Source organism: Camelus bactrianus, chromosome 22, assembly GCF_048773025.1.
Source record: "Camelus bactrianus isolate YW-2024 breed Bactrian camel chromosome 22, ASM4877302v1, whole genome shotgun sequence".
In the NCBI taxonomy this organism is placed as follows: Eukaryota; Metazoa; Chordata; class Mammalia; order Artiodactyla; family Camelidae; genus Camelus; species Camelus bactrianus.
This window is the reverse complement of record NC_133560.1, coordinates 8,108,714-8,122,615: the sequence shown is the minus strand read 5'-3', so window position 1 is coordinate 8,122,615 and position 13,902 is coordinate 8,108,714. Positions and strand designations below refer to the sequence as shown.

General features: G+C 48.1%; 1 pseudogene; it reads left to right on the top strand.

Moving 5' to 3' along the window:
* Positions 1 to 10,347: 10,347 nt before the first annotated feature.
* Positions 10,348 to 13,792, top strand: LOC123614393 (mitochondrial import receptor subunit TOM7 homolog pseudogene; annotated as a pseudogene).
* The last annotated feature ends 110 nt before the right edge of the window (positions 13,793 to 13,902 follow it).

The window sequence follows — 13,902 nt, the reverse complement described above, 5'->3', positions numbered from 1 at the left end:
GAGTCTGCTAGGTGGTCATTGTGGGATCTGAACCAAAGGATAGCAGCCCTTCATTCCTCTTCTGCCGTGTGCACGCTGTTCCCGCCCGGCCCTGAAACAGCAGGCTTGGTGCCTTTCCAGAGGACGGGCAGGGCCTGTGGTGGGACCAGCAGCACCACGGGAGAGTGCCCCGCCTGTCTCGTTGGGAGTGTGGTGGTGGTGGTGGTGGTGGTGGTGGTTTGAGGACAGAAAGAGCCAGAGCCCTTGAAGGGCGCTGAGCCAGAACTCGGCCTGTGTCAGCCGTTGGAAGGCACATTTCAGTTTCTGGTGTAGCCACCTGCTGGAGGCAGTTTTGTCCTCTCCCTCTGTTGCTGTGTTGAAGTAACAGGGTTTTTAACCCCTGGATGTTTTGTCTGTGGTTGAGTTTGTGGGTGCATAGGTCAGGCCACGTGTGAACAGGTGCCAGTGTGAGCTGACAAGTATTCCAGAGCGTTCTGTAGCTGGCGCAGACCCGGCACTGCGGGTCCTGAAGTTGCTGCAGGTCGCTAGCGGGCTGTGAGGCCCAGGGTTCCTACCAAGACGAAACATAGCTTGTTAGATTTGCAGTCTCCAGAGGCTTCCTCTTGCTTAGCTAAAACCTACGGATCATTCTTTAAGGTAGTGGTGTGGCTGCTGCTCCCCATAGCCCTGAGTGGTTGAGGTGGACCCCAAGGAGCAGGACGTGGGGCCTCAGGGGTGCCCCCAGGGAAACCTGAGGACTTCCTGATGGCCTTGGCACAGGAGTCTACCGCACTGTCTCCAGGAAAGTTTAATTCTGCTCCTGGCTGCCTGTTCTTCCACTTCCCTGCTGTTCCAAGGCCACATGAGTGGGAAATCATCTCACTGCTGTCATGAAATGTACCTGCAGTGATGACCAGGATAAACCAGTTCTCCACCTTACGTGAAGTCTGCTTCCTGCTGACAACCATGCAAAGAGGAATGCTTCCACTTCGTCTCCCTCCCCGTCTGGAATTCATAGTGGTTTCCCTGCAGTGCGCAGGAGGGTACTGAGGACCCTCGCCAGGCTGGCTGTACCAAGTATCTTGCCCACACCTCTTTGGGAAGTTGTAAATTTTTTCCTTAATAACTCAGTCTGCATTTTATTTTATGATGTGCACTTTACGCCTCTCGCCTTTTGATAACTGGTCCAGCGAAAGAGGTTAGATGCCAGAGTATTAAGAGAAAGTCTGTTCGTGCTGGTGCAACTCTTGGGATGGCTCACCCATTTACTTTAGGTTTCAAGAGGCTCCACCTGAAGCCCACACCCCGTTTCTGGTCCATGTTGACCCAGCCCTGCTTTACTCAGACTCGGATCCTGTGTCCTTGACAAATCTGCTGCCTGGGTGCCGTCTCCTTTCCTCTGAAAGATGCACATTTTGTCAATGCCCGTACAATCTGTGGACCTCTGGGAACTCGGTGGGACTTGAAATGGGAAAACATTGAGAAGCCGGTGATCTGCAAGCATTTTGTTTCCAAATCACCTCTGGGTTATTTCAGCTGTTTCCAAATGGCAAGTCATCAACTAAACAAAAGTACTTGCTTCCAGTTTTGTTCTGCACTCCCAAGACCGAAGTAGATTCGGCTGAGATTCCACACGAAATGACAAAGCAAAGACGCCCAATTGGAGTCAGTTGAATTTCTGCAGCATCAGTTGGGGCCCTTCTGGCCTTTTTTTTCCACTTCTGCAGAATTTCCTGCAGCAAATACTTTTCTCCTTGCTTGCTTCCACTATGATGTTTGGATAAGAGATGACCAGTGGAGAATATTTATCTCATTAAAAAAAAAAAAAAGCTAAAAAGAACCTAGAATCTTCAACTGAGCAGTCATTATGAAAATTGCTAATGGTGCCAAGGCCAAGGCAAGTTACAGAAAATGACTGTGGGAGAGTCATGACCCCTAGAGTGCAAGACCAGGGGAGTATTATCTGGTGCTTGAACAAGGAGCTCCACTTTACAACTGTTGTTTTTTTTTTTTTTTTAAAGGACTCATGAGGATGCAGCAACAGGAAATCCATCCACAAATGGTGCAGTGCCCCAGCTTGCACTGCACCTGAATAGTTACGTGATAATTTGCTGAAGAAATCTAGTGTACTTTAAATTTTTTTCATAAAGGTTTACATTGTATTGTAGGTTAACATTAAATGTTTTATAACAAAAGTTTCCTAAGTTGTGGGTCTTTCTGTCTAGGAGAGAGGTGGTAGATATTTCTGTGTGGAGGCAAGGTTGGAACACACGGGAGGAGGGAACAGGGTATTGCATTGCCGAGCAGCAAGGGAGAATGAAAAAGAAGCAAGGAGTTCAAATAGATGTTCTGTGATGTGTTCCTGTTAAAAATGGCGACTCCGGCAGTGTGGGGTGCTGCGGAGAGCTGGCAGATCTGGGTTCAAGCTGGGGCTCCACCGTGACCTCAGACAAGTTCTTTAGCTCCCCTAAGCTTTAGTCTTCCCAATTGTTAATGAAGTTAGCACCATGTGCCTCAGGATAGGTTTGTAGATAAAGTCAAATAAATGTATATGAAGCTCGTGACCGCAGAGATGTCGTCAAATGTCTGTCCCCCGTTCTCTAAGGAAGTGGATTTTGAAGGTGTATTTCCTTGCAGTAGAAACTGTCAGTTTCTTAAGGAATGTTATTTCTCCTGCTGGAACAGACCTATGTCCTTGCCAGTGAGAGGCTAGGGAAGAGGCACTTGGGACCTAACAGATTCTGGACTACTGGGATTCCCCTCCTAGGGCATTTTGGCTTATATTTTCATTTCTGAGAGGAAATTGAAGCCTCAGTTCTTTGCCTTTCTCTTTCCCACTATCCATCCTGGACAAAGAACTTATTTTTTTTTTCTGTGAGTTACGGATTCTTGTCACCTTCAGAGTCTGTCCTGTCCCTTACCCAAAGGTGTATTTTTTAAAATGCACAGCTTAAGTGTAAATTACATTGTCTTCTCGGTCTAGTAAGTCTGCAAGATGAGTTTATTCACCTTAGATCAGAATCCACTAAAAGTGAACACTCCACAACTGATGGTGAAGGTTACATATGAAAACTTTGCCGTCGATCAACAGAGTCAAGGAAGATCCAAACTGATGCCAGATACAGCTGGTCTCAAATGCTGGCTCTGGCTGTGGCTGTGGCTGTGGCTGTGGCCAACCGACCTCAACTCTAGGCTTCAGTCTATCTGTGAAACAGGGCCAACCGTACAGATTCGATGAATTGCAGCTGCAGGGTGTCGTGCAGTTAATGTTGGGTGAAAGGTCTTACTGCTGATTTCCAAACAGTTTATAGATTGCCCACTGCTAGCAAGTCGCCCTGCGTGGATCAAGGGAGGGGAGAAACAGGGAAGGAGGTAAGTTGAGGCTTTGCTTTTGGGCAAATAGTGCCCGACACTTTTCTTGACATGCTTCTGTCGCTGCAGCTGGAACTCCATGTGTGCTTTTACCCTGATGGAGCCACGAGCCCCCAGCTCCCAGAGTCCCTTCCTCAGACCTCTTCTGCCACCTTGACGCACTGTCCTCCAGGACAAGCCCCTGGAGCACACGCCATCTGCTTGGGCTACTTCATCCTGTTCTGCTTGCTGCTGGCCACTCTCCAGGTGTCGGCAACTGACACGCTGCAGCGGCAGCCTCAATGACTCCTGTCCACGCATGTGGGTTCCCTAAAATTCCAGTCCTTCTGCTCCCGATCTGCTTTGTGTGGCAGCTGAATATGGTGGCCTGGAGTCAACCTGGGTTTGAAACTGCTGCCTGCTGACTGATTCAGGGCAAGTTTCCTCATATGTAAACCTCATGGCAGTGCATCCTCACAAAGTCCGTCTTAGCAAGCTGCTGCTATCTGTGAAGTGCCTGGCGTCGGGTAGACACTGAGCGCTCGCTTCCTCCCCCCATCCCAGCAGTGCCGTGGGCCGAGCGAGGCCGCCACCCAGGGCTGCTTCGCCCTCAGGGCTTCAGAACCAGTCCCTCAGCACAGCCGTTACTGCTACAACTCCACTCTCCCTATTCTGCCCTCAGAACCTGCCTGTCCCTTCCCTCTCATCCTCCTGGAATCGTCTTGGCCTCACTGCAAGCCAGTACTGACTGTCACGAGTCCCAGGGTGAACCAGCCGTCTGGTTTGTCTCTCGCTCCTTCAGCCGCAGGACCCGAGGGCCCTGGGGGTCGGGGCCCGCCCCTGGGATCCAGCTCTAAGAAGCCCCCCGCGTGTCTCCCCCTTAGACACTGCTCCCCTCTGTCCCCCTTTCTCAAGGCCAAGCCCACCTGCAGCCTCCTCACCCGAAGCCCATTGCAGCAGCTTACTTCCTGAGAAAACTGAGGTCTGGTCACACAACTTCCTCATCTGCCCTTTTTCACCTCAAAACTGTTCTGTGATGTCACCTGCTTCCTCTTTCCCTTCTGTCTTGTGGGTGTATTCTTTTTTTAAAGACATGTAACTTAAATCCACAACTTCATTAAGTGTTACCTAAGTGTAAACCAAAACCAAAAGGCAGAACGTCTCATCACCGCAGAAACCTGCCCTGTGCATCTCCCCCGTCAGCAGCCTCTCGGAGACGACCCACCGCTCTGACTGCTTTCACATAGTTCTGCCTGCTCTTAAACTTCTTATAAATGGACCCACTGTGTATGTGTGTATGCTTTTGTAACTTCTTTTCATGATGGGAAATTTTAGGAAGTTCAAAAAACAAAAGAAAATTACTCAACCACGCTGTCTAGAGATGTCCATTGTCAGTATTATGATGTATACCTTCCCAGACTTCACTGCATATAAAAATATTTTTATACAGAAATGGGATAATATTATAAATACTGTGCTGTTTCACACATTCTTCTATATCTTTTTTAATGGCTGTGCAGCATTTCACTGAATGGATGTATCATAAATTGATCAAAAGGCTCTTGTAACATTTAGATTATTAAATTTTTTTTGCTTTTCTAGATAATAGATTGATAAACATCCCTGTAGCTAAATGTGCATGTCCATGTTTATTTTCTCAGGAAAAAAAAAAATCTAGTTGTGATGTTACTGAGTCAAAAGGGAATGGAAATTTTTACTTTTTAAAATGTTTTTATCTCCAAATTGTAGTCCAGAAAAGTTATTTATACTCCTACCAGCAGTGTGTGCTCAGTTTCCCATCTGTGTCATCATCACCAGGCCTCTCCCAACATGCCCTTTTCAATTGTTTGGATCTCTATCTTCTACCAAAAAATGTTTGGCATCTCCTCCCTTACAAAACTTTAATCTTGCTTTACCCACAAGTCACCACCCTGTCTCCTTCTCTGCCAAGATAGTTTGCACAACCAGCCTCCAATTCTTTCTTAACCTCCTTTATTAATTTTACGTTTCATCCCCGCTGACTGTGTCTTATGGTCACCCGTGACCTCCTGTTTACCATCTTCAATGGCCTCTTACAAGACATTTCGGAATGTAGGAGCTCCCCAGCTGGTACTTGACGCAGAATGTCTTTTTGTTTCCGTTCCCACAGGTTGGGAGTCAGAATATGTGAATGAGGGCAAAGAATTCACACTTTATCCTGAGGGCCACTGAGGGGCTTTAAACCAGGGAAGCACCTGAGATGGGGGTTTGAGAAAGCTGATTCTCCCACTGTGGAGAGATGGTGGGAGGGGCAAGACGGCAGGCACGACTAAGAAGCCACACGATGGAGGCTCGGGTGGGGGGTGACATGGGGGTGGAGAGAAGCTAATGACGGACTGAGCACTATTTAGGGGACATAATGACCAAGACTTGGAGGCTGATTACATATGGAGGGTCAAGAGAGTGAGAAATTGAGAGTGATGCCCCCAACAACTGAACTTAGGAGCAAAGTCACTGGTGACCTTGGCAGGTGCTGTTTCAGTGGAGAAGTACGCTGTCAGAGGCAGAAGTAACGCATGGGAGATGAAGTGGAAAGATTGAATATAGGCAGCTCTCAGAAAATGCTGGTGACAGGGTTAGGGGGAAATAGGGTAAGTCAGAGAGGAGCCAGGACAGAGGGAGGGTTATTTGTTTTAAGGTAAGGAGAGGCTTCATTATGTTTAAATGCTAAAAGCAATGAGAGTTTAGAGGCGCCCGGCTAGCTCAGTCGGTAGAGCATGAGACTCTTAAAAGTAATGAGAGTTTAGAGAAAGAGGCTGAAGGTGCACAGAGAAGGGAAGATAGAGAAAGATGTCCCTGGGATGGTGGCAGGGTGGCCTTAGGAGAAAGGATGGGAGCAGAAGTCAGTGTGTTTGAAGGCAGAAGTTGAGGGTGTCCCCATGTGATGATGTCCGTTCTCTCTGTCAGGTTGAGGGGAAGTGATGGGGCCAGAGGTCTGAGAAGACTGAGGAAGATTTGAAATAGCACTTTTAGGGGAGTGGGGACAGCTCGGTGGTAGAGTGCACACTTAGCATGCACCAGGTCCTAGGTTCAATCACCAGTACCTCCATTAAAAAAAAAAAAGATTAAAAAAAAAAATCATGCTTCTGAAATAGCTATTTAGAAAGCAGGACAGAGTGAAGGAAGACTTGGAAGCCTTTTTCAGCAAACGGAGGGCCCAGGTGAGAGTCAGACGGTGAGAGACCAGAATACAGTGGGAGTCAGCACTGAGAGTCTCCAGTCTACCTGCTCACAGCTGCCAATTTGTTTTTGAAAACAGAGGCCTCATGGGAGTGTTCAGAGGCTCCCAGCCCCCCAGTCTAGAAGTCTGGGGCCTTGTGGAACTTCATAACTTCATTTTTCTCCGTTCCTCCACATGATCACCTTAAGTCGCCACACAGATCTCATGATTGTCCCCTAGACACAGCAGGCATTCTCCCACCTAAAGCTAGACCAAGACAACTCACGTTCAAGAGAAACGGTTTAAAGGATAGACTGTCATTTTTTCAAACTCCTCTGATTGCCAGGAAGTAAGTGTCTAGAAAACCACATGATGCTAGTCTTCTAGAATCACATTTATAAGACTTTTGTTTAACTCCAGCTTCTTTACAACCCAGGTACTGGCAGGGAGAGCGGATGTAAATCATCACGGCCTGGCGTAGCGATTTAGACCCGCACAGCCATGTGCCTGGATGTTCTCACGGCTCTTACCTTCTGGTGTCTGTCTCCAAAGAGGCCTTTCATTGGCAAGCAACAAACAGGAAACCCACTCTAGCTAATTTAAGGAAGAAAACTGATGTTTTGAAAGGCTGAGGGGTAGGTCCCAGAATGGAAAGCCAGACCTCGGAAGGGCCGAGGTCCAGGTTTCAGCAAGGGAGGGCGGTGGGCCGTGTGGGAAGGGCTTTGGCGGGGGCAGAGGGCACACTTCCCATGCCAGGACTCCCGCCTGGGGAGCATGCCTGGCAAGGTGAGCGGGCTAAGGCTTCTGTGCCCGGTTGCACCCCACACAACGAGGCAGAGCATTTTCTTTTAAAAAGTTGCAGAAAAGTGTAAAGACAGTAACTGTGATTCATGTTCCCACCACCCAAGATCATTAACATTCAGATTTGGGCATATTTGCTTCCAGCTTCTCTTTTTTTTTTTTTTTTTCCTCTGGGTGTACTTTGGTTAAAATTACCTGAAATGTTTATTTATTTACTCAAATAGATCCATTCCTGCTGAGCAGACATGGCTCATTTCTGGCTGAGCGGGGCCCCGCGCCGGGAGCCTCTGTGGTCGGGGGGCGCTCCCAGCCTGCCCATCTCTGTCAGAGCATCTGTGGTCACAGTGACAGTGAAGGCCAGCAGGGCAGGGGGGTCCCAGCACGTCAAAACTGCAGGGACCCTGGAGTGGGGACGCAGAGGCATCACCATACAAAAATCACTGGTAATGGGCGAGAGAACAGTTCTGTCACTCTGCTGGGACCCTGCAAAGAGAGGACGGCGCCTGTGGAAGGTCACCTGGACCCAGGGACCGGGGTCAGCTTCCCACGCGTTTTTCCTCCCAGCCTTGCCCACATCCATTCAGAAAACACTCAGGGATGCTTACTGCGGCCTGGCTCCCGTTAGGGTCTGGGAATGTGGGGACTGTGATGGCCCTTGGTCTGGTGAGGAGAGATGCGGCAACCAGCAGGATTCCCGTCAGGTGAGACAGCGGTGTGGGGTGCGGTGGGACCCCAGGGCCGAGTGCGGCCTGCTCTGGCTTGAGGGAGGGGTCTGAGGAAGCTCTCTTGAGGAGGGACCGCTCAAGCTGGGCTTCAGGAAGGGAGCACGCCCATCAGGAGGAGAGAATTTAGAGCATCTGAAGCAACTTAGTGTGGTTCACGGGCCAAGGGAGCCTCTCCCCTCCCTGAGCGCCAGTTCTCAGTCTCCTCAAAGGGAACCGTGAGGACGGGTAGGAACAGCTTTACAGTCAAGAAAACGGAAGGATCCCATGAGAGAGAACGTGGCAGCATGTGGGGGCTCATGAGATGGGAGTGGTCTTCCAAGCAGAGAGGAAGGCCCGCACCACGCAGGGGTGAAAACAGGGCACATTGGAAAAACCCTGGGAACCTGGGGGTGGCTGGAAGGGAGGCGGCAGGGGCGGGAGCTGACGGGAGGCTAGATGGGGTGCTGCTTCTTCCACTGCCTCTGGATGGGGAGGCCCAGGAAGAGCAGCCTGGAAACCCCTTCCTTTGACACCGTCCATTTTTCTCTGAAATAACAAAGGAGGTTTATATTCGGGGCTGAAGTCAGTCTCCCCATTCAAACAAAAGAAAACGAAAAGTCAGCAAAACTCCTTCTGTGTCTGTCAGCCCCCAGAAGACCCCTCCAAGGGACAGAGGTTTCCACCATCTGTTGCACCTGGGAAGAGGTAGGTGGCAGTGGCGGGGAAGGGCCCCCCGGAGGCTGGAAGAGGGGGAAGAACAGTGTGAAGGGAGGCCTCTGCTAGGCCTTTCAGAAGTGGAGTCTCTGACGTGGGGCAGGTAGAGGTGGAGACTACGAGGCTGCCTGGATTCTCCCACTTTGCACCTGGGCCTGGATCCACACCTCTCTGAGCCTCAGTTCCTCCAAATGGAACCTGAAGATAATAAATACCTCAACTCAGGGTGTTCAGTAAACGAAACACTATGGGAGCTGGCCCCTGCCTTCCTCTCCAGCTTCACCCTGGGCTCCTGCCCAGACTCATTCTTGCCCCTGGGCCTTTGCACAGTCTGTTCCCTCCCTCTGGGCTGCTCTTGCCCTGACTAGCTCCTTCCCATCACTCAGGTCTCACTAATCTCAATGTTGCTTCCTCTGAAAAGCCACCCCTATGTCAGGGCACACGTGCCCCTGTATTCCCCCTTATGGCCCTTGTTATAATTTGAAACAATTGCTTATTTGGATGTTGTCTGTTTCTCCTTCTGGAATGCCAGCTTCCTGGAGGCAGGAACTTTGTTTCACTCAATGGAGTTTTCCCAGTGCCTAGAACAGTGCCTGGCTTTGGGCAGAAGCACTCAGCCAGTTTTTTGAGTGACAAGCCAAGCACCCCACCAGGCCTTGAGGATCCAGTGGCAACGCAGCCGCCTTCATAGAGTGTCTAGGCTGTCACATCCTCTGCGCCCAGAGGACTCTGAGTGTTCTACCCATCAGCATACAGGTTGAGCTCAAAGGACGCTGAGGCCAAAAGTGGTGGGAGAGCATCCAGTCCTCGAGCCCACCCTCCTCCTTGCAAGGACAACTTGTGGTGTGTGCCCCTTGGAAATATGTTGCCGATTATACCAACTGTTATTAAAGTAAAGACAGTCTTCACTGCCAATTTATTCACTCCAAAAAATGGCCACCATAGGCCAGGCACTGTTGCAGTTGGTGGCAGACAGATCTTTTGATAGAAAGGAGGAAACCAGAATGACCTCCTACCCCCACCTCTGACACGTAGGAACAGAACAGCAGCCCAAAGATGAGAGGATTTTACTCTGATTCATAATGTCGAATCTTTACCCAAGTTCCCCTTTTCACTTTCTATTTTGAAATAAATATAGATTTATAGGAAGTTATAAAAACATTACAAAACGTCTCATGTACCCTGAGTTTCCCTCAACAATAATGTCTTGTATAAACCCAGAAAACTGACATCGGCACCATCCACAGATTTCACCGGTTTTCCACGCACTCATTTGTGTGTGTGTGTGTGTAGTTCTGTCAACTTCATCACCTTTGTTAATTCATGTAACCACAGCATAATCAAGGTACGGAACTGTTTCATCTCCACAAAGATCTTCCTGCTGCCACCGCTTGGTAGCCACCCCCCGCCCCACCACCGTGTTCCCCCGTCTGTAACCCCTGGCAACCACTAATCTGTTCCTCATCTCTCTAATGCTGTCATTTCAACGGTGTTATAAAAGTGGAATTACATGTCACCTTTGTGATTGGCTTTTTTCACTCAGCATAATTCCCTTGAGGTCCTCCAAGCTGTCAAACGTATCAATAGTTCATTCCTTTTTACTGCTAAGTGGTAATCCATGATCTGGATGGACCACAGTGTATCCGTTTACTCACTGACGGACAATTTGGGTTGTCCCCAATTTGGGGCTATTTTAAGAAGAAAAGTGGCTATGAACGTTTGTGTATATGTTTTTGGGCGGACACGTATTCATTTTTCTGGGATAAATGCCCAGGAGCGCACTTGTTGGATCATATAATCAGTGTATGTTTCATTTTATAAGAAAATGCTGGGCTGTCGCCATGGTGAAGCAGGGCAAAGCGGCCAAGCAGGGGCTGCCGCAGCTCTTCAAGAGCCACCAATTTGCCACTCACTGGGGCTTTACTCCTCTCATGATGTACCTGGGATTTAAGAGGGGTGCAGCTGGAATGGCTGAGCCAACCATTGTGAGCTTGCTTTGAAGACCGAGGCCTGGTCACCTGGATTTGGAAGCAATCAGTGGACAGGAACAGTGTGGAAGGTGTGTGCTCTGCCTGGGATGAGCTGGGACCTCATTCAGACGTTCACCAATCGATGGCTCAGGGCTCTTCCTTCACAGGCGCATCTCTACTGACATGATAGACTGTATCAAAATTAATATTTTAAACAATGTTTTAAAAAGCAGAGACAGCCAAACTGTATTCCAGAATGACTCTACTACTTAACATTCCCACCCACAATGTATGAGAAAGCCAATTTTTCTGCATCCTTGCCAGAATTTTATATTGTCACTATTTATTACTTTCATTGTTTTAATAGGTGTAATTATCTTATTGTGGTTTAATTTCCATTTCCCTAATGGCAAGTGGTGTTGAACACGATACATAGCCTCTTTGCTAAAATGCGTGTTGGTGTCTTTTGCCCATGTTCTAATTGGATTGTTTTTCGTTGAGTTTGGAGAGTTGTTTATATATCTGACAGAAGTCCTTTGTCAGGTATGTGACTTGCAAATTAAGGTTTTAATTCTTGATGAAGTCCAATATGTCAATTTTTTTCTTTTATGGATTGTGTTTTTGGTGTCACATCTAAGAACTCTTCTCATAGCCCTGGGTCCTAGTGAAGATTTTCACTTGTTTTCTTCTAAACGTTTTCTTTTTCTTTTCTTTTTTTTTCCTTCTTTTTTTGGAGGGGTGAGGGTTAGTTTATTTATTTAATGGAATTACTGGGGATTGAACCCATAACTTCGTGCCTGCTGAGCACACACTCTACCACTGAGCCATGCCCTCCCCCACCAGACGTTTTCTGGTTTTCCGTTTCATCTTTAAATTTATGATCCATTTTGAGTTCACTTTTGTATAAAGTGTGAGTTTTAGTTCAGGAATCCTTTTTCTTTTGCTTATGGATGTCCAAGTACTTCAGTGCTATTTGTTAAAAAAATAACGGCTCTTCATTGGATTTTCAAAACTCAGTCGGTGGTACTTGTGTGGGTCTGTTTCTGGGTTCCTTATTCTGTTCTGCTGATCCACTTGTCTGTCCCTCTGCTGATAAACGTCTTGATGGATGCATCTTACAGCGAAGGCTGATAATCAGGCAGCGTGATCCTTCTCACTAGATTCTTGTTTTCCAACATTGTCTTAGGTATTCAGATTTCTTTGCCTTTTCATATAAATTTTAAAATAAGCATGTCTGTATCTCGAAAAAAAAAAAAACTTCTCTGGATTTTGATGGGCATTGCATTAAACCTTCAGGTCAATTTGGGAAGAGATGAGCTTTCCAGTCCAAGAACATGACACGTTCCTCCGTCTATACAGTTCTTTCCCTTGTTTCAGCCACGTTTTGTAGTTACCGACATGCAAGTCATGTTTTGTCAGATACACACATGTATTTAACTTCTCCTTCAAGTGATTATAAATGGTGCCACTGGGTTTTTTAATTTCAATTTGTGTGTTCATTGCTAGTACATAGAAATACAATTACTTCTTGTATATTGAACTTGTACCCTGACCTGATGAACTCATTTAGTTGTGGTCATTTGTAGGTTCCTTGGGATTTTCTATGCAAGAACTTCACCGTATCATTTACAAAAAGAGTTAGTTTTATTTCTTCCTTTCAATCTGCATGCCTAATTAGATTTCCTTTTTCTTGCCTTATTGCGCTGGCTAGGACTTTCAGTGTGACATCAACAGAAGTAGTGAAAATGGATACCCTTGCCTGGTCCTCAGCTCAGAGCTGGTAAGTATCTAGCCTTTCACATCATTAAGGATGATGTTAGCTGTAGGCTTTTGTATAGATGATCTTTGTCAATTTATCATGAATGAGTGTTGAATTTTGCCGCCCCCCCCCTTTTGTATCACTTGAAATGGTGTGATTCTTCCTTTCCTACAGACTTTTGAAATATTGAAAACATTTTAAAGTCTTCCCCATCTGACAGTCCTCTCAGACTAGGGCCCTGGGAACTCAGCTGCTCCCACTGGTTGAGTCCACCATGCCCAGAGCGCTCCAGAGCATGCAGCTTGAGCCCTACACGTGGCCAGAGCAGCCCAGTGTAGGAAACGCTGCACAGAGAATGTACCCACTGCTAGAGATTTACAACACACATCAGCAGAGCCAAGGCTCAGAGAAGCCCTGTAATACAGGCTCCTGCTGCTTTCAACTTGGAGTTTCCCACTTATTTGAGCACAGAGCCCTGTTTTTGCACAAATCCTATTATGTTCCACAGGAAATTTCTCTGAAACACACTCAGGGAGTCACTCAGCTCAGTCTGTCCCCTGATTTGCAGATGACCCGAAGGCTGAAAGTACCCTGACCAAGGTCACAGGTAGTGGCATCGCAGCCCACCCCGCGCCCTCCGCCCACTGCTCCCGATCACATTGCTTTGACAGGCTAATGAGGCAACGGGCAGTCCCACAGCACCACACACTACCACAGGCAAGAGCAACGTACCCCCATCACCAGTCTGGTCCCTTTGGTGGCTCTCGAGCCCTTGGTCCCCACCGAGCTTGGGGATGAGGGGCCCAATCCTGTATAGATTCAGTGGGGCCCGTGGGTATGTGGGTGTGATGCGGGTCGGGCCAGTCACACTGTTCGAGCTCCCTAACGGGGGCACATGGTTGAGGGATGGGCACACGGTTGAGGGATGGGCACACAACCTGATGGCCTAACAAGACTTTAGACCAGAAATTGTTAGAATTCTTAGGGGGAAAAGTGTTCACATGGGAGAGGATGCTAAATTAGAGGAAACTGAGCTAGAACGACCAGGAAGCACCACACAGAACAAGGCTGTAAGATGCAGGGAGACCTTGGTTCCTGATGACGTGTCTGAGCGAGATCCAGTCAGGCTGCAGCAGAACCTACTTCCAGAACTTCAGTGACAGGCTAGTAAGTGCCACTTTCCTCGAACTAGTTAGAGGGAACCCTGCCCGATTTGCATGTGAAGCAGGTTGGCCCAGAGTAAGTTTACTGAATTGGTGGGCAGATCCCCGTAGATCCCTCTTGATCAGGTGGTATCATTTCCTCCAAGAGTCCACAGCAGAGAACAGCTGTTTCTGCCTTCCTCATCCCCATCTCCCACCCGCTCTCAGACTGAGGCCAACACCCCCCACCCCCACCCCCAACAAAAGAGCAAGAAGATAGGCA